Source organism: Marmota monax, unplaced genomic scaffold, assembly GCF_021218885.2.
Source record: "Marmota monax isolate L192 unplaced genomic scaffold, Marmota_monax_Labrador192_F-V1.1 WCK01_AAM20220418_F8-fsc00208, whole genome shotgun sequence".
Classification (NCBI taxonomy): domain Eukaryota; kingdom Metazoa; phylum Chordata; class Mammalia; order Rodentia; family Sciuridae; genus Marmota; species Marmota monax.
The window spans coordinates 339,466-359,996 of record NW_026693914.1 but is presented as its reverse complement, the minus strand read 5'-3'; positions in this window follow the sequence as shown (position 1 = coordinate 359,996).

Genomic DNA, 20,531 nt, shown 5'->3' with positions numbered 1-20,531 from the left:
ATGAATGCAGAAGTTATTGTGTCATGTTAGGGTTATGTCACCAATGAGAAAATTAGCAGCAGTACAGATAGGAAAAATAGTCTACGTTTTCTAGTATCATTCCTCCAAAAAGCTCAGGTTTTGCATGGATGAAGAAAATCCACGGCACGGTTTGAGGGGGGAATAAAAACACAACTTGTATTAGCGAACTTCTCTAAGGAGGCATTTTCTCTTCCTTTTTCCCAATACATTCCTGTCCAAGTAATCCATGTCTCTGATGGGGACGAAACATAGATTAAAGCCTTCATTATGGAAGGTTTATACTTGTTGAAATAGGATACCGTCTTTTAAGATACCCTGAGCAGGGAAAGGATTAATCCCATCATCCTTGAAGTGCTGATGTGGTACACGCTCCACAGCAACAGGCCAGAATTAGTGTTCAAGGTGCAGGCCTAAGATAGAAACTCTAAACCTCTATTAACAATTCCTCATATTGTTTTAGGGCTTCCATTACAAGCCGGTTAGGAAACCAAGCTTCAATTTTGGTGGCTCGTGTGATTTGTAAGTTGTTTTTCCACCGTGATTATTTTGTCAGCTTATGTCTGGCCGCTTGGAGATTTCTGTGCTGTAAGCCGGAATGCATCTTGATGTGTTTGCTTGTGCTAAATCAGGGATCACCACTCACCAAATGAAAATCTTTTTGTTATAGATGGAGCTCGAACAAGAACCTTGCCCACTGGGTTGGATAAAGAGCGCTTTGAACATTGGCTTCTTAACAGCAGTCTCCAAACACGAGGGTGGAGTTAAGCCCACAATTTTGTTTTAAATTAAGTGCTCCTAAAAAGCGTGAGACTAATAGCACCAGCTAAAGCCAGTTATTTTTCTGGCAGGCAATATGTGAGTTTCCCCTCATGGCTAAGCCAGTAAAATTCAGCATTACTGTGGTAACTTTCCTACTGTTCCAGCGATTGGACCACATCGACGCAGGACCAAAATAGCTAGATGAAAACTTCAGACAGCCATCAGGGTGCTGCCAGATATTAGAACAGACTGTATTATAAGTTATCAAGATGTTTCATCACATTTTCCTCCTCCTTTTGACTCCGTACTTTGGCATTGTCTGGATGCCCATTTCAGATCCACCCATCAGGATATTTCATGGGTCCATGAGATTCAGGATAGAAGAGGGGATGGCATGTCAGATATTGGTAGAAGGGGGACATCTCCACCCGCATCTGTTTATTTTCTGTTTCCTTTATTTTAAACTGAAAAAAAAAATCGTGTTTTATGTCTGCTAAAAAACTGCATCCTGGGTTTTTAAGTTCTGCTTGATACTTTCTTCAAACAGCCTATTAGGTAACTGTTTGTACATGTAAAATTGCCCATCAGTAATAACAAACATGTGTCAGATATTTGTTACATTGAGAGCCCAGGGCTGGATGGCCAGGCATAAAAGAACATGAGGCATAGAGTTCCTGCTTTCCAGGGATGGCTGTCCTTAAAGAAACAGAAGAGTTTCATACCAATGAATAATAGATGCACTTGAAAATGTTATAATACATCCCAAGGTAGTGCAGAGGAACTGTGGCTGAATTTCATGGAGATGTCACAGAGTGTGGCTGAAACGGCACAAAGATTGCAGAGAACTGAAGGCTTGAGTTGGGTATTACAGGACAACAGAGTGCCTGGGTAAATAGAGAGACAAAATAGCTTTCAGCCACGAGGAAGGGGTTGGGGGTTAGGTGGGAGAGTGACCATTCATTCAGATTTGCCCAGAACTTCCTCAATTTTGGTTCTGACCTAGGCAAACTTAGAGGGCTGGACCCACTACTTGGTACTGAAAGCCTGACAAGTTTAAGAAAGAATGGGTAGGCTAGACTGGAAGATTTATCTAAGGTAGAAATGAACAACAACAAAAAAAAAACAAAACATGGAGAATGAAAATTGGGGCCACAATTTAAGGTACCTTGAGTCTCAAACTGAGGCAGAGTTCATTTAATGCTTAATAGGGGAAATTAATAGTGACTTTTAAAGAAGGATATCTGCAATCCATTAAGAATTATTGTAGAGAGATCAGCCAATTTATAGCATGCAGATGTATTTAATTAATAGATTTATTTAACAAACATTTATTGAGTGACTATTATGTAGTATAAAGTAGTAGACACTGAGGATATAGCAGTAAGGAAAATCTTTGTTGTCAGAGTGTTTATGCTCTGTTGGTGAGAACAAAACCAGTGACTGTCTCATGATACATCAGATTGATGTATAAATGAAAGAAGAGAAGTCTAGGAAGAATGGTAACAGGTTACTATCTAGAGTGTTTAGGAAAAATAATTAAATAAGATAGCATTTGTGCAAGAATGAGTCATGTAGATAATCAGTCATGATCTACCCTCATTGCATCTAGAAGGAAAGAAGGTACAAAGGTCCTGGGTGGGAACATAGGTGTGTTTAAATAACACCAAAGGGACCCCATGTCAGTGCTGCGCAAGAGCAATAAGTGGGCATGCGGTACCTGTGGAGGCCAGATCTGACAAGGACCACAAGCTGTGAGGACTCTTGTTGGATTTTTCAGTGAGACTGAGAGGCAGAGAGCAGGTCAGAGGCTGTTTGATCATTAGCACTATGAGGGAGGAGAAGTCAAGGGGAGAAAGTAGATGGGTAATATGCCGTGGAGAAGATATGCTAGTACTATGTTTCTGCAAGAAGCAAGTGATTTGTTAACAATAAAACACCACCATGCTTCCAATTAAGAGCCCTGGAGGATCACACACTCCAACGGCCCGCCCTATCCTACCACACAGACAACTATTAGTATAATCACCGTGAAGCCTGATCTTTGTGTTTGTTCTGTTTTGATATTTTGCTATATATGCCTCATCAACTTGAAGAAGTTTCCCTGTATTCTTACTTTTATATGAATTTTTTTATTAATTTATTATTTTGTCAAATGCTTTTTCTGTATTGAGCATTGACTGACAGAATCTTGTAATTTTTTTCCTTCTATATTCTATAATATGGTAGATTACTGATGGATTTTCAAATATTTACCAGCCTCCCGAGTCTGGCATATGTCATATTTGACCGTGGGGCATAATTACTTTTTCATATTGATGACTTGTATGTTTAACATTTTATCAAGAATTTTGCAGCTATACTCATATTTGTGTTTAGTTTTCTTTCCCTCCACCCAGCCTCCTTTCCTTTCTTCTCTTCCTCTTTTCTTCTCTTCTTTCTTCTTCCTTCCTTCCTTCCAACTTTCTTTCAAGTATTCTTGTCTATGCTTGTGTCGGGATAATACTAACCCTATGAAGGAAATCAGAAAGACTCCGTCCTCTTCTATTTTCTGGAAAACATTGTGTACAATTGGTATTATTAATTATTTAAACATTTGGTAGACTTAACAAGTAAAATAGGACCTGAAAATTACTTATGGAGGGGTTTTTAAAGTTATGAATTTAATATTCTTAATGATTATTGAGCTATTAAAATGATCTGTTTCATACTAGGCGAGTTTTATAGTTTTTGGTATTGATCCATTTCATCTAAGCTACCAAATTCATATGTGCAGAGGGGCACACAAGGATTGTCTTCTCATTTCTCTTGACGTTGTCTTTTGCAGAGTTTTTAACTTGATGTATTTCACAGATTATACATTTGGTGTCACATGGAACAAGTCATCACCATGTCCAAGGTCGTCTAGGGTTTGCTTCTAATTTTTATCTACTGGGAGATTTTTGGTTTTGTGTTTTACATTCATTTTTTATGAACCCTGTTGAGTTGATTTTTATAAAGGCTCTAAGATCTGAGTCTAGGGTCACTTTCTTAATGTGGACGGCCTGTTGATTCAGCACGCTTTTCTGAAAAGACTGTATGTGCTGCATGATGTTGCATTGGCTTCTTTGTGGAGAACAAGTTGACTGTATTCGTGTGGTTGATTTGTGGGCTCTCCATTCTGCTCCTCTGGTCACTCGTCTGTCCTGATTCCTGCTGCTTTAAGTTCAGACTTAAAGTCAGGTAGCATCAGCCCTTCAGATTTTTTCTTTTTCTGTCTTTTTTTTTTCAATATCTTGTTGACTATTTTGGATCTTATCCCTGTCCATATAAATGTTAGAATCCATTTTTTTATATCATAATGGGGCTGGATTTTGTCAAAATGTTGGGATTCGCTGTTATGCATTCATACTAATGCACATAGTATAACAATATTAATTTCTTTCCAATGTTGAGCCAGCCCTGAAACCCTGGAGAAGTGGGGGCATTCTACCTCTTTACCACCAGATGAAGGCGAAAGTTGATTTTCCCCTCACTTTGCATTGATACCCCAGGGTTTGTGCTTGGCGGGTCCTTGTTACTGGTGGGTGAGTGGGGACTTCTGGGTCCCTGCTAGGCTCTCTCATTCGTATCCCTTTGGGGGAAGTATAAGTGCTTTGCTGGGGCTTCATCCATGGCCTCCACTGACACCACAGGGTAGGGTGCTGCATCATTGCCAGGCAGTAGGGAAAGTCTTATCCCCTGTTAGCCCTCCACGAGAACTCCCCAGGGGCACATTTAGTTTTCTTACTGGTGTGAGGGGTAAATATCCAGGATCTTCCTGTGATCTCCACAAACACCACCAGGAAGAGCAGGGCTTGTTTGTCCCTGGTGGGGGGTGAACCTCTTGGCTCTATTCTTGGCCTTTTCTGACCTCTCCAGAAGGAGATTCCAGGTGCCTCATTCCATTGTGGTCAAAGTTCCAGCTTCCCCATACACCTTTGTTTGTGGTACCGGAGGTAAGAGTACAGTATACTGTGTGGTTCTTGGAGTTCAGTGGCTATTGGGTAAAAGCATTTTCATACCAGTTTTCCCTTTGACTAGAGAGCAGGCATTTATTTGGGTTCCCTTCCCTTGTACACTTAAGTGTTTTGGATTGCTGGCTTGTAAAGCTGCAAGCTTACACAAAACACACAGAAAACCTAAGGAGCTCACCTCTTTGCTGTTCCTATGTCCCAAGATTCATGCTTAGTCTACTTTCTTCTCTCTGTCTTTTGGAGTCTATTTCTGTTCATGATATATATATATATATATATATATATATATATATATATATATATATATATATATATATATATATATATATATATATATATATATAATGTCCAGGGCTTTTGGTTGCATTTTGGATGAATAGAAAGGCATTCATCTGCTTCATCTCAGAAGTAAAATCTCTTTCACTCTTTTGATCAGAAAGATAAATGAGCAAAAATATCCAATTGTGGTATTATATTTATTGATATAGCCAAATCTGAGAAAAAGTGATCTTTCTTAGCCCCATGGTTTGGAATAGTGCTTCAGATTCTCAAATTCTGACACCTACCCCAACTGTAGGTTCTACAAACACAAATATCCGACAAATTATCTATCACCACCTAAAAGGCATAACAAATATGGTAAAAAAATTAAAAGTGAACGCATATTTTCCTTCTGTCTAGGTCATATCAATTTATTGTCTTGGTTCTAGATCTCGTGCTGCATACCATTCTTCCACCACACCGCCAGGTTGGAAAGCTCAGAATTGCTCTTGGGAACGTCCCAGGCTCATATCTCCAATCTACTTATAATATGTTTCCAGATCTTCTTGGTCTTACCTTCCCTTTCATTCTTCCTTAGACCATGTTGCTTTCCATTTCTACAGTACCGCTTCGGCTAACATCACTAACCATGGAGATATTTTCCTTCATGTTCTCTCTGTCAACCTCAGATACCTACTCTGATCTATTTAATAAACATATTGAACCTTCCTAAGCCAAATAATTACCCAGTGCACTTCTTATCCCAAAATATTGATGATCTTCTGAGGGTGTGATAAAAATGCAAGCCTCTTCTGCAAAATTGTCCCTGCCCTGTGAGCGTGAGCAAGCACGGCAATTTTCATGTATACCCACTTTTTCAATGACTTCCTACCATGTTTGCTGATATGTGACATGTCTCCTGTAGCATCCCTTGTGTTAGGGTTTAGATGTGGTGTTCCTGGAAACTTCACGTATAAGACAATGCGAAAAGGTTTGGAGGAGAAATGATTGGGTCATAGACTTAAGCTAATCAGCAAATTGATTCCTGATGAGATTATCTAAAATGCTGGTGTGTGGCTGGAGGTGATAGGGATTGAGGTGTGGTTTGGAGTATATATTTGGATCTGGGAAGGGAACTCTCTCTCTCTCTCTCTGCTTCTGATCAGCATGTAAGCTGCTTCTCTCCAACAGAGTCTTCTGCCATGATGTCCTACCTTACCTCGAGCCCCAAGGAATGGAGCCGGCCTTGTATGGACTAAGACCTCTGAAATCATGAGCCCCAAAATAAACATATATTACTCTATAATTGTTCTGTCTGGGTCCTTTTAGTCACCACAGCAAAAAAAAAAAAAAAATTGACTGAAACACCTTGTAAACAAAACAAACATCTCATTTTCTTTGTTTTCTTCCTAAAATCTCAATCCTGAGCATCACCTGTGGCACTTTTTAAAAAATTGCCAAGTCAATGAAGGAAGAAAAATAATTCAAAAATCTCATCTTGTAATTTTGGTTCATCATCTTGTGCCACTTCTTTCTCTTTAAGTCTCTTCAACATGGTGATGCTCATGGTGATCCACAAGCCAGACAATTACAAATATAGTAAACTTCATGAAAACATGTTTTTCTAATGAGCAAAATGCCTTCCAGTTTAAATATCTCTCAGCAAAGGTAGGAAGGTAATATGTAAAAAAATAAATGCCTCGTCTTTTGCAGTTGGAAAGGGGCAAGTGTATTGGTTTCAAAAAGATGTGAATGAAGCAAAACGTATAAAGTGATGTGATCTTGACAAAGAACATCATCTTCCAACTTAGCAGCTTCTGGGTTGTCTCTAAGCAACCTCAAGATGGCCTCAATAATATATCAACTTGCATACATACTTTTAGAAGAGTGTATAATCTCTAAGGTTAGCTATAGAGAGAGGTTTTGCTCATTACGAATCATCTTAGTAGGTGATTTCTTTCTGCCTTCAACCAAGAAACACCGAGGAAGTTTGCTTTGCTATCTCCCAAGGAAGCCAAGAAAAAGTCTCATTCAGCCTGTGATGTGCACAGAGACCACCAGGTTACCTAGGGATCAGCAATTTGTGAGGCTCCTGATTTATGCAATAATGTTTGTGGCTTGCACAACTCAAGTAGAATGTGCCCCAACCCAAGTCAAGGCAGTGTGGTAAGCAGAGCTTGTGCGAGCTGGATGGCATTTCAACACATGCTGCATGGAAAGCATGTCTGAGCAGAGGCATGCACATCACAGGTGTGTTTTGGTATGGACAATCTGGGACGTCAGCAGGACTATGTCATTGGTTCACAGAGTTGGTCTCTGATGCTACTCTAGGTCATCCACCTGTTGGACTCCTGGAAAGCCCATGAAGCAAGTCAGTTGAGGACCTGAGTAATGATCAGAATGGTCTGGGAACGCTGGGTGAAGGGCTTAATCAAAGCATTTTCTGACAGTGATAATGGTTGGTTTTCCATAAAGGGTGGTTACATTTTGGGTGTGAGGTGTCCCCCCAAATCTCCTGTACAAGAAGGTTTAGGGAAGAAATAACTGAGTTATGAGAACCTTGGCCCAATCCGTAAATTAATCCCCTGATAGGGATTAACTGAATGGTAACTCTAGGCTAGAAGGATGTGGCTAACTCATTCCTGAGCTCACCTGACACATCTTTTCTCTCTGCTGTTAGGGCCCCCATATTTCTAAGCATATTGTATTTTATATTTAGGCCTCTTGGTGTTCTGGTTCATGTGAAAGGGTGCTATTTCTTTATTACAAGATCTCACATTTGTTTTATCCATCACAAGCGAATGCTACTATGAATTAGGCCCTAGAGATGTAATATCATCTCTAAAAAGCTGCCCCAAAGACAGAAAGCTGAGAATCAAAAAGCACAATAAGAACCAAGGTACACAGTCTGAGTGCCCAGGGTCATATTTCTTGCATGTCGCTATGTGAACAGGTCAGATTCGCTATCCGCTTTTTATCTTTTTATTTTTTATATTATATTGGTGCATGACAGTTGTACATAGTAGCAGGATTTGTTGTTACAAATCTGTACATGCACACAATAGAACAATATCATGTGGCCAATATCCATCCCCGTATTCTTCCTTTCCCTCTCCTCCTTTGTCACGCGTTCTTTTCCTCTTCTCTGCTGATCTCCCTTCTATGTTCATGAGATGCCCCTCCACCTTTCTTTTTCCTTTCTTCTTCAGCTGCCACTTACGAGAGCAGACATGGGACCCTTGACCTTCTGAGTTTGACTTATGTTGCTCACTATAATGGTCTCAATTTCCATCCATTTTCCCACAATCCACTGTTTAAATGTGTGTCAAAAATAAAGCTATTGCTGACAGTCAGCTCATTGTTGTAGCCTAAAGCTATGTTTACTGAGGAATGGAGAGACTCCAGGAGGGAAAAACTTTGAGAGAGTTCAGAAACAGCCGCATCCTATATTCTCCCAGAAACCCACAGACTGGAGCAACAAATTAAATCTTCTAAGGAGACAAATTAGGGGGTGTGCAAACCTATTAAGATTTTTGCTCCATTTTTCCTTTGGCATGTGTATTTTTTCCCCAAATGGATTCTTTGCTCAGTGAACACCTATTATGTGCACTTTGTGAAAAACTGGTGTAAAGTGAGAACAAATATCTTTGAGGAAGGGACTTTGTGGGTGTCATTTTGAGGGAAGTGCCTGAAATTCATTATTCAAAGAGTCATCTTTCATATTTCCTAGATTTTCTATAGAAACATTAAGGTGACTCAAGAATTAGCTTTTGCAAAGAAAGAGTTTTGTGAAGTGTGCAGGATTTTGTCATGAGAAGCTAGAAAGCCAAAATGAAATAGGTAATAATTGGTGATCAATGGCTCTTAGGTAATGTACGTTTGCCAGAATGGAATACCCACCGGCAAGAATTGCTGTTTTTAGCTTTCCTGGTTTCAAAATTTCGAAACACATGAATGGATATTTGACTCACCCTGTTCCAATTCCCTTATCTGAAGAAGAGGAAAAATGGTTCGTTTCACACGTAGTTTCCACTCAAAGTGCAAAGAGTGATTGATTAGCAGCGCTGAGCTTGTTTGTGGGAGAACTTGTCCAGCTTTGCTACCATGACTGTCTGAGTACAATGCAGAGAAAAAGCAAATACACACACACACACACACACACGCACACATATGTGGAAAGTGTCACAAGGAAGTGCCAGCCAAGCAAATCACACTTGGGAGTCATCATTGTGAAGGGACAGCCACACAGCATTCTACTGTGTCATTGCTCAGAGCTTGATGTACATAGTGTGCATTTCATCTTTGGCAATTCACCTTTTCTTTAGATATTAAATTTATACCATTCCCAGGTCAGTGTTTTATAAACAGTCCAGGGAGATAAGAGCATAATTCTAATAGATAAAAACATTTCTGTGAAATTTACAAAATTAAATATAGACAGATCTCTTTGTCAGTCAAGGACTTGTTTATTAGGCCAAAGACCTTTGATAGACATGTGCAGATGGACATACACTTACTTGAATGTAGTATTTTCTATTCCCCCTAAATGGGGACACTTTAGGCACTGTGGTTTCAAACTACTAAAGCCTAAGCTAAAAATATCCTAGTATATTAATAGGAGTCTATTGGCTATACTTAGGAATGCTCTGAAATAGTTCACCAAAATGCCACAGTGTGTTCCAAGAGAAAATAATAATTAGTGCTCAATAAGCCACATGAGTCCTACATTTAACTGCTCCAAGTGGAAATATATACTACTTAACATCAGGCTTTTTTTAAAAAAAAACTATTAATTCACTTACTGCTTGTTTGTTTATTAAAAGAATAAAATGAGAATTCAATGCAATGTTTGCATTTGTAAGCTGCTCAATAGAAACCATTAAATACATTAACAGTGGGATTTCTATACATGTCAAATATGTATAATCATTTAAAATTTAATTTATCCAAAAGGGCTTTTCATCATAAATACTAAAGTTCTGGCATCATAATTAATTCACTTAATATCACATTAAGTGAAAACAGGCAAATTTAAATATTGATACAAGCTGGCCTCTAATTATTCTGGTTGATCCTTATTCTTCTCTGGAGTGCTGTTTATCGAAGTAAATTTTACTAATTTAAAACTCTTAAATCCTGTTCATATACATTTAATTTACCACTAATTCTGTATCAATGCCCCCACCCCCAGGGGGGGAAAATAAGAAAAAGAAACTTTAATGAGCAGAGTCATTTTGCTTGCTTACTTCTTTGTCATTTGGGCATTGAAACCAACACATCCGTTCTGCCTTGAATATCTGAAGTCCTTCTCAGTGGACAACACTTTTAGGCATGGTAGAGTCCTGGGATCATCATTTTGGAATCTATCCAGACATGGAAACCCAGTGTAACTGCCCTTTCTTTCCTGGGCCCTTATTGAGTTTGATCCATTATGGGTCATCTGAGGAATGTTTTACTGTAGATCTGGTATCATGCATGCGGTCAGAGTTTAGGAAAACCACCTAGAAATGGGCAGTTCCATGGGGATTTTGGAGCAACAGAGTCATTCCTGGAAGCCAGACTGAGCAGTTCTTGGAGACCTCCTGCAGATGAGATAAGGGGCCATCCAGACTCTACCAGCAGGAGGGAGCTGGTGGGATAACCATTTCAACTTCACTTTCTGCCTTCCTTAAAACCTCTTCCCAGGGCTTCCCATTGGTTGACACCAACTGGAAACTTGAGGCCAAGGGGAACATAGTACTTTTTATGGGTCAACCCCTTAGACTACAAAATAAGAAGAGGGCAAAGGTAGAGATCACATATGGAGGGGCAAGGTAGAGCTCCCCAGTGCTCAAGAATGTGTCCCTGAAGTGTATGTACTAGCGTTTCATCCAGAAATACATTCAAACACTTGCGAATATAGAGATTGATCCTTTTGAATACAATTGAAGGGATTCACTTCCTAAGGATAGTACAAATTTGGAAATGACAGATATGGAAGGAAGAATAGTACTCTGGTGGAGGCTTAATAGCACTTGGAGACTTTTTTAAAAGTTCCATGTAATATCATTAATATAATATTATATTCTATCAACTAAGAAACATTCTCAGGACTACAGTAGAGTACTTGTCTAACATGCACGAGGCCCTGGGTTCAGTGCAAGCACCACCCAAAACAACGAAAATAACAAAGCACATCCTCTTCATTGAACATTTCCACCTGAGAGTGAACTGACTCCAGAGGACAAGCTCATGTGAAGTCCTGGCTCAGGTCCTCTTACAGATGTATCATTACCTTTCACAGAAGTCCCTTTCCCCAGAAGTAGGGTCCATAGAAATTGCCATCATTTCTTCACAAACTGTATGAGGCACAAATGAGACAGTAAATACATAAGACAGCAAGTTGTATGTGCAAAGTCTATGACATTTTATCAAAATTTGTCATTTTTCACTTGAAAAGGGTGAAGAAAAAATATCATTCCTTTTCCGAGGATGGAAGGAAGGATTGCTTGCCTCAATCATTTCCCTGGCTGTTTTTTTTTTTTTTTTTTTTTTTTAATTTTTAGTTAAAGACCAGTACATAAGCTAAAAATAAGAGAGGTGAAGACAGGGCCTCCTGCCGTTACACGTTTTCCAAGGTCCAAACTGTAAAATATGATAATAAGTTATTAATCAATCTTTGTTTTAGTAGGGAAGTTATTCTCTGTGGAGTTTGTTCAGACTGTGTAGGGAAAATCCTTCAGAACCTTCCAAATGAAGGCTGTGCATGCAAATAATGGCCCAAATTGCTGGAGTTTCCTTCTCGGTCAGCTAAACATTCCCCCTGGCTTGGGAAAGCATAAAGTCTTTAGAGAGGATGTCAACAGTGATTTATTATAAGCTGAGTTCCTTCTCCCTCAAGTTAAAGGCCCTGAGTAGGACATAATCACCTTCTTTCCCCCCAACAAAGATGACTGCTTATTCCCTGATACTCAAGAGAGCTCCATCCCAACACTGGCTGTGGTGTGATTTCAACTGTTTTCTTTGGAAATTTTTGTTGAGAAGGATGGAGCATGGAGTATAATTACTCAAGTATGGGTCTCACCTAGAAAAGCTTCAATGTGGAAGAGAAAAACAAGGTGTGTGTGTGTGTGTGTTGTGAACATCATTAGTATAACTCTTGTGTCTCAGTGAAACAGGGAAGCTTCTTCCCCGCAGAGCAGGAAGGGGCATTGGACTTAGCTCTCTGTAATGCTTAGTACCAGGGAGACCTCCACTGGATTGGGTTTCTTGTGATTTTTGTCCTTCCTGGGCTCAGTAATGGAACAGACAGAATCTGGAGAAGTTTCAGAGACAAGTCCAGATACCTTGAAAATTGAAGCGTGAAACCTAGAAGAAATACTTAGGTAGAGGCAAATGTGGAGGAAAGTGAGCCAACTGGAGATAGTATCTCGAATCACATGGACTCCTTGTGCAAAGTCTATGACACTGGCAGGATCACTGGGCTTCTCCATTTCTTCTGGAGATAGTAAAAAAGTTGAGAGTTTAAGGCATAGTTGTCAGGGGCTGGATATTGGGGCTGGGGTATACCTACCCTGCTCCTCTTAGCATTATGATTCTCTTACTATACAAGTTAAAAGTAATGTTCTGGACCACTTTAACAAGCCAGAGTGGTGGGTTCCTCCCAACGTCCAGCCAGCACTATCAGAGACATTCAGTGTATAATCTACTTCCACATTCCAGTATACAATCTAATGCCGCAGTCTGGCTGGGCACAAAATCACGAGCTACTCACAGCCTTGTAGATTCAAACAGCAATTCTTTATTCCCGAACTCACACCGGCACTCTACAAACACATTCTGGGCAAAATCCACGTTCTGGGCAAAATCCACCCATTCCACCGGGCTCTGAATCCCAAATACTCTCTGAATCCCGCAAGAACTCAACAGGAACTCAAGGAGCGGGCGTGCCTGAGGCAGCAGGATATGCCCTATTCCTAGCAGGGTACACCTTAAACCTGGAATCGCCCTAAACCTGGAACGCCCTAAACCCTGATCTACCCTAAACCCAGATCCACCCTGGTCCTTGAGCAAGGTCACCTTTCATGCAAAGTCACTGCAAAACCTGGGTCCACCATGGAGAGTCCTTCCTCTAAGCAACATGGAGTAGGCTGACAAAGAAATTGTGATGCGTCATTCCTAATTGGCAACGGCTCTCAGCATAATCTGATTCATCTGATTCTTTATCTGAAGACATCTGTATTTAGAAACAAAAGACATATTCTCCATATATTTCAGCACTATCCATTCAATGTCAAGGATTTAGATCTCTCTTTTTCCTCCTAAAAGCATTCTGATTTACATGGATATAAGATTTTCAGCATCCCCTGATGGCTTCACTCCAGAAAGAAATATTAATATGAAGAAAGTGATATCCTTAGAGTGGATAAAGTCTTTATAAACACTTAAGGCGTTTTTCAGCAAACAAAAGAAAGCCACTGAATGGCTAGGAAAATACTAGAAAGTTGAAGAAAGAATATCACTGCATTTAGGCCAATGGTGTTACTGAATATATTGAGAGAGGTAGGGAGAGTGTTGGAAGTATATTTTTCAATTTTAGAATGTGTCTAAGGGAGGGTTTTCAGCCTCAGCACTATGAGATATTTGGGTTGGATCATTCTGTGTTGTTAAGTCTGACCTTTGAACTAGGAGAAGTTTGGCAGCATCCCTGGCCTCTGACCAGTGGATGTCAGTAGCCTAGCCTCATCCTACCCACATACCAAGCCTTTGCATCTTCTACCAGGTCCTGACAACCACAGATGTCTCCAGACATAGCCAAATGACCTGCAGGGGGCAAACTTTCCCCCACCTGAGAACCACTGTTCAAGGAGACAACACTAAGTACACTGAGTTTGTGTCTAACATAAAATGCACAATGTGGGATTCTTGGTCAGGATGATATTTTTGTCCTGAATTCCTAGAATAAGCAATTTGATTACTTGTTGTTAGTATTTTGTAGAGATCATGAAGAAGCTACTGGAATCTGGACATTCAGGAAAGAGGATTGTTTTCAGAATGTTCAAACATGGTGCTCGGACATGCTGTCATAAAGCTGTTGAATATCCATCTTTCCAACAGAACAGCCTAAGCAATTCCCCATTAAACCAGGGTTGACTTTAGAACCTGGAAATGAATTCCAAATTTCAGAAAACTGACTTTACTTCCCGCACATGTTGTATTTGGATGGCCACTGAGGAATCCTGTGGAATAAAATCCCCTGGGAAGAACTTTTCAAATTTGTTCCCACCTGGGCTAATTTTGTAGACCTGGCCAAAAAAAAAAAAAAAGACTTTGAACAATGCCTACAGCATTCAAGACTGGCATCCAATATAGAAATACCAGTCGTCAGGTATCTTTCTCCTTCTGAATTCTATACCAGGCTTCCCTCCTTTCTGAAGTACCTGCTCTATTAGGAATTGTTTCAGGAGTACATTGAAACTTGCTCTTCCTCATGCTTTTGTTATCTCTCAAGGTCATTTTATCACTCCAATCCCCCTTATTCTGTAATTACAGATCCCAGTGTTACTATTCATTTATTTTCATAACCTTATAAACTCATATCACTTTTAATACTGTTTCTACAGGTTACAGTGCATCTTTTACCAGGTCTTACCTTTTGGTAAAACTTCTCCTTTTCTTGACATTTTGGGTTTGCAAAGTCTAAATATTCCTCTAACACAATAAAAAAAAATTAGTTTCAGTAAAATTTGAATCCCAGCTTACAAAAATGGGGGCAGTCTTTGCTGAAATTATGAGATTAGGGATTATTACATATTTCGTGGCATAGGTGCCTTCTTTATTCCAAAAAAAAATCAGTGAATTTATGATTCAAAAAGTATGTAATATTACTCTGCAAACACTTCATATAATAAGCCTACTAATCAGTTGAATGAAAAATGTGCATTCTGGTATATGAGTTCTCATGGCTTTGCTTCCTCAGAAGGAACTCTCTATGGATGACACTATGTGGATACTTCACAGTCAGAGTTCCTTCTCATATTTTCTGGTTGCCAGAATTTTTCTGCTTAAGTCAAAGTTGTTGTTGTTACATATAATAGAAATAGACTAGAAAGCACTCATTATAACTTAGACAAAAACAAAACAAGACAACAACAACAACAAAAGGAAATAAATGCAAGAACATCAAATATAACCTAAAGACCCTAAAGACAGGAAGCTCAGAACCAGGAAAGATGATCCATATGGTTGGTGCTCCTCCCCTATGGCAGATGGGTCTCACGGAGGATGGGTTCCTTTAACCCAGCAATTTGACTCTGCCCTTCCCCTCTCAGCTGTGTGTTCCAGGAAGATGGCATGTGTGGACTCCATCACAAGCTGTTCTTGCTCTGAGTAGAAAATGACAAATGAGGAGAGTGAGATTGTGTGACGTGGCACCCTCCTATACGTTTGCCTTGGTTGATTACTTCTGTCCATCCAAAAGCCAGAACTTCTTGAAATGGGCAGTTCTACCTGATGAGTTACTTAAAGCTCACATGTCATTCATGTGGCTGCTTCTTCAACCCAACTTTGAGGTCTAGGAGTGTTAGCAAACCCTGCTGATGAAGACATACAAAATAATTTGCCTTGAGTGTGGCATCGATTTCCTTCAAGGACCCTGAGTACTCACAGCTCCTTTTTGTCAGTTCTTTTTGTCTTTGTGTCTACGGAACACAAGCTCTCTCTCTCTCTCTCTCTCTCTCTCTCTCTCTCTTCCCATAGGTAGGAGAGAGTGTACTCCCTGGCCTTTACATCTTCCCAATCCTTTTGCCAACAGAACTCAACTCTAGCAGCAATAGTTGGCATTTTTTTTTAAAGAATACTCTACTTCTTTTCCTAAATGTTTCAAGTGCGTAGCTCATTCAATCCCAACAATAAACCATAGGTTCTATCACTATGCAAATTTACAGGCAAGGACATGAAAGCACTGAGAAACCAAATAGTTTAACTCAGACCACACAACTAGAGGGAGTCTCTGAATTTTAACCTAGGGAGACACATTTCAGAATATATAGTACTAACTGGGCAGTTTACTTGTACCCTGTTGTGTAGAAAGTCCCATATTGATTCACTCAGCTTGGTCTAAAGTTTTGGTGAAGAGAGAGGAGATCATGCTTGTGTTCTAATGAATGGGATGTTGGAGAGAAAATTCCCTGAATGGAGTACCAAGCAGTCCAATGCAATTGACCAAAGCATTCCTTCTATCTCACTAACCTGACTTTGTTAACCATGCTTCTTCATAATCCCTTAAAGAAGTTCCTGGGGATTTTTGTTAAGTAATAAATCTGTTTAAAATCTTTTAAAGGCTTTGTTCTTGCATACCTGAACTCATTTGGACTTGATTTAGAGCACACTTAAGCAAAACCTACCTTATTTAGAAAAAGAATAAAGTAACATCTATCTTCACCCCAAAGTGGAGATTTGATTAATGTTTCCAAACTACAGACTTCATTTTCTCCAGTGAAATCTAAATCTGGGCATCCTCATCAGATAGTCTACGTGGGACACATACAGGCTACTGGACCAATTGTGCTACTGGTTCCACTAGACGGAACAATGGAGACAAAAATAAAATTACTTATAACATTTCATCATTTCACTAAACACTTACCATTTTATACCCAGCTATTCTATATAGGCTGAGCTTGTACTACAGTATTTTTGATCCAGTATCATAAATCTCATTCAAATATTGATTATCAAACCATCATGAGAAGTAGAATGTGATAGATGGACGTTGACAAGAAAGCAGAATGTAAAATGATTTACAAATAGGTGTTATTTTTTTTTCTTTTTAAAATTTATACTTTTGTCGTTTCATATAGCATTTTCATTAGAACATTATAGTTTTACATAATACTGGGGTTCATTTTGACATAATAATATGATCTTGAAATATTGTTTGCTCAATTGAGTCCCCAGTACTTCCTTTTCCCCTCCCCACCTCCTCCCTCACTGTTCCCTTTCCTCGGCTTTTCTGGTCTTCCTTTTATTTATTTATACCATTTTATAAATTGCTTCTCTATGACTACATATACTGTGAAGTTCACTGCTGTATATTCACATGCGTATACAAGATAGTTTGTTCAGATTTATTCCACCATTCCTCCTTTTCCCTGTCCCTTCTTCCTCCCCACTAAACTCCCTTTCTGTCCTCCCCTGATTTGCTTTTTGTTTTCATGGGAATCCCCCGCACTACTCTTGCCCCTTATTTTGCTGTAGCTTCCTCCTATGGGAGAAAATGTTTCACCCTTGACTTTCTGAGCCGGATTTATTTCACTTAGCAAAATGTCCTCCAGTTCCGTCTATTTACCAGCAAATGCCATAACTGCATTCTTCTCTATGGCTGGGTAAAACTCCATTGTGTATATAGATCACATTTTCTTTATCCATTCATTGATTGATAGGCATCTGGGATGGTTCCGTAACTTGGCTTTGGGCGTTGTGTTGCTGTGAACATTGACGTGGCTCTGTCACTATAGCATGTTAATTGTAGTTCTTTAATGTTAATCACATACATTGCTGTGCTGTAGAAACTAGAAAGGAAGCAATGCCACTCCCCGAGGAAGACATTATTGTTGTATTTCAAGAGTTGTCTTAGAGAATTATGCCGTGTCGTAATTACCATAAGAAAAAAAAATTAAAACAATTTCTTTAATGAAACACAAATGTATTGCAAATAAATTAGCCACTTCTTTTCACCAACTCTTTTTAGATGTAATCCACATGATGCTACCTTTAAAATTCTCTCCTGAAGAAGACTATTAGAGAATGACTGTTAGAGAATGTGTTTTACATATAAGTGTTTTCAGTACTTGGAGTAGTCTCTCACACACAGAGAAGGTGGATGATAGCTATTTGTTGAATTAATAAATGAAGTATAAATTCAAAAGCATGTGTAATGTTATCTCTCATGTGTGCGAGTCTGTATTCTGCCTTATAATGGTAGATACACTCTGAAAGTTATATCACCGAACATGAGGATATTTCATTAATTACTCCATGTTGGATAAATCCCAGGTTTAGCAAAGACCAAGATGATGTGCAATTGAGGATTTGGCATTGAAACTCTAACGTTTTTATTTTGGATCACACCTGAGAGTCCTGGCAAATACAAGATTATACCATTATCAGCAAAGTGAAAATTTTCTAAAATGTTGAAACTGGGTATAATGATTTCCTCATCTCCTAAGAGAAAATGCAGATATCATAACTCTATGAAAAATGAAAGCAGTATGTACTAAATTGTATTATAATGAGCCACCCTCAAATTTTAGCCATTGGTAATTAACAAAAGAGAGGGAGGATATTAAGTTGGAGCTGGAAATGAGCACCCATAGTAATGAGAGTGGACTTTATGTTGGGGAGTTCTCATAGCATATAAAAGCTCTACTGGGACCTTGGCTAGGGTAGTGGCCTATGCCAAGTTCTTTAAGAAAAGAGGACCACGTGGTAGTTGAGTGAAATCTGATGTTTTGCTTAGTTGTTTCAGACATGTTTACTTTAGTAAAGGTTATGAAAAGGCTGAATCAATAAACACTTTCTTTCAGTCAGCAGACTTGCCAGGGATATCAGTAATCATGCCTAAAAGGAAGCTGGTCTTTCTTCATGAATGGAGGCATTCCTTGTGTCCTTGAAGAAAACAAGATCTCATCAATCCAAGCATAATAATTAGGTATCCAGCCAGAGAATGAGATATTTTCCTTTTTTTTTCTGCATAAGATTTCGAGAAATAGGTAAAATCCAATAATATGATGTTTTCTTACTTATCTTTGTGTTCATTTGCAATAAGAAATGAGACCAGAGCTATATAATTATCTTCTCATTTACATCCCATGATTCAGTCACTGGGTCAAAGCAAAATCTTGGTGGTTTCTGTTATCTTATAGCCCTAGCACACAAAAGGATTTTAGTTCTTCCATTCTAGTTTTGCCCTAATCTTGCCATACACGCATCTTTTATAAAAATAGTAAACTGAATTCTCCACTCCAGCACTGCCGTGCCATATTCTCTGGTTAAAAAAAAAAAAATTAGCCAACAAACATACAAACAGATAAGAAACTAGGAGTCCAAAAGAGAGCCACGGAAAATGGAAAGCATGAGATGAAAAGAACAGAAGTTCTTTTACTGTACATGCAACTGTCTGGCAACATAAATAAATGGATCAAATGCAACTTATTTAAAAACCCTCTATTTACTTATTTTTCACTAGCTTCCCTGGTCAATTATGCAGGATGAGTATGAAATCCGCTATGTGTCCTCTAGTCTGGAAGTCATATATAAACACATGACGAACACAGGACATTCTTCTCTTCTGTTGGCACCAGCGGAACAAAGCCACTGAACGGGGAAGTTGAAAAGAATACGATTTTATGGTGTTTGCAGTTTGTTTTTAAGAACTTTACTTCTTCTAGTACCTTTGACATCTAGTAATCATTATCAGCCCCAAGAGTTCGGTTTTCTGCAGACAACAAAAGCTTTCAGACATCGCCTTGGGACTGGTCCAGCTTGACTATAATAAGGTGTTTGTTTTATTTCTTCTCCTTTTTTGCTTGTGGGGTCCCCACAACAAACAGGTGCACATCAAGGGCTATAGTTTTCCCGATGTTCTTGAAATAGAAGAAAATGATGCGGAAGTACTTAGTGAATGGGAGAAGGTCCAAAAGCAGGTTGGGAAGCTGAGAAATGACACCAAGGTTTTCACTGTCAGTGAAACCAAACATGGTTGAAAGGATCTCCTCTGTGCTCCTGAGACAGATGGCATGGGAGTGGTGGCCGGAGAGCCTGTTTATCCAGACCTAAGAATTGGAGACAGTTGATCCAACTATGAAGAAGAGGCCCCCATGCTGCTGGACGAACTGTGTCAGCTACCCAGCCCACTGCTATCAGAAGTAAGAAGGGGTCCTGCATTGCGGGTCTGGATTAATAGAGTAGATACAATAGAAGTAAGAAAATACTTAGAAATTATCCTTGGCACTTTCATAATTCTTTTTTTTTTTTTCCTGTCCAAGGGATTGAACTCAGGGGCACTCCACCACTGAGCCACACCCCCAGCCCTATTTTGTATTTAATTTAGAAACAGGGTCTCACTGAGTTGTTTAGTGCCTCACCATTGCTGAGGCTGGCTTTGAACCCGTGATCTTCCTGTCTCAGCCTCCAGAGCCACTGGGATTACAGGCGTGTGCCGCCGTGCCTGGCCCATGATGTCTATAGTTATATTTCTATTTGTGTTTCCTTTTAGCTGCTAATTTTTAAAATAGTTTTATTGACAAGTTGTGATAATCAAACTGTTCTGCTCTTTATTTGTGCCCTCTCCATGTCTCAGTCAGCAAAGGCCACATTTTGGAGAGGCCCAGAAAGCAGTGAGTGGAGCTGTAGAAGATAATAAGCCTAAATAGATGGAAAGATAAATGCACAAAATATTCATGAGAGCCTGTTCCTGAAAAACTGGAAATGTCCTGAAGTCAAATCACATCAAGACAC